This window comes from Vigna angularis, chromosome 5 (genome assembly GCF_016808095.1).
Source record: "Vigna angularis cultivar LongXiaoDou No.4 chromosome 5, ASM1680809v1, whole genome shotgun sequence".
NCBI lineage: Eukaryota > Viridiplantae > Streptophyta > Magnoliopsida > Fabales > Fabaceae > Vigna > Vigna angularis.
The window spans coordinates 16,486,862-16,488,177 of NC_068974.1; positions in this window are offsets into that span (position 1 = coordinate 16,486,862).

Sequence of the window (1,316 nt, forward strand, 5' to 3'; positions counted from 1 at the left end):
TCTCACCCTTTGCATGCATTTTTTTTAATTATAGCATTCGGCTTCATTAAGTAAAGCACAAACCATACTAGAGTTGGCATTAGTGACTTAAGCAGATTTCACAGGTTTAAGAAAATTACTAAAATTTGTCAGAAAAAAAGTGCTGGACTATGATAAAGAAAAATGACTGCTGGGTGTAAGATAAATGATACAGGAACACAGAAACACTGTTTGGCAAATTTTTCTGACAAGGCTCAAGTAGGATATTGGTAATACTGACTGAATAACCATTTTCATTACATAAAAATTACTGTATCCAATTTAGTTCCTGAAGAAAAATAGGTCAACAAATCGTCCATCAAGATTACGAAATGTGGAACATTTTAATCCTTCATCCATTTCAATTAATAATACTTTCAAGGACCAACTTAAACCGCCACTTACTTTTAGAGTCTAATGCTAAATTTGTTTAAGATTTTAGATTTAAAGTTTAGGACTGAGGGTTTATAACATATTTATCATTTTAAAGTTTAGGATTTAAAGTTTATAACGGATTTACCTAGTTTCTAAGATTTTTTTTTCCTTTAGGAATCAAATTGGGTCAAGTAACTAATTTTTAGGGTTCATTGATTATTTTTTTTTTCATGCACTCCATAATTTCCAACTTTACCTCCATAATTTTCAAAATAATTAGTGTTTTTTTAAAAGTGACTTTCGGATTACTTGTTCTGAAATTCAGAATAAGTTTTTCAAGATTTCTGAAAGATGATTTTTAGAACAAAATTTCTGGAATAGAATTTTTAAAATTAGATTTTTGGACCATATTAAATGTATTTAAGCATAAGCATTTTGGAACATAATTTCTGGAAAAAGTTTTCTAAAACATACATAATATTCTGCATAATAAGGTTTTTGGAAGGAGCTTTTTGAAACGAGCTTATCAGAATATGCTTTTTGAAATAAATAAATAAATAAATATATATATATATATATATATATATATATATATATATATATATATATAATGTATTCCCGAACGATCTTTTCATAGAATGAACTCTCTTCTTCTTCCTCTATAGTGGAGAACAGAGGTGTGACATAGATGACACATTCTTTTTCTCTTGCAATTAGTAATAATGGGGGTGCAGAAAGAAAAAGTTCTGTTCGTTTTGGTTAGCATTACCAAATGTGTTTCAATTTATTCTGAATAAAAAATCCCAGGTATCATGAATGCTTGAAGAAAACCCTAGAATAATCAAAATTAAAGGACATCAAAGTTTAAACATTGATAAGTATATTCTTGTGAGGTAAGGAAACAATTATATTTGAGCTTGATC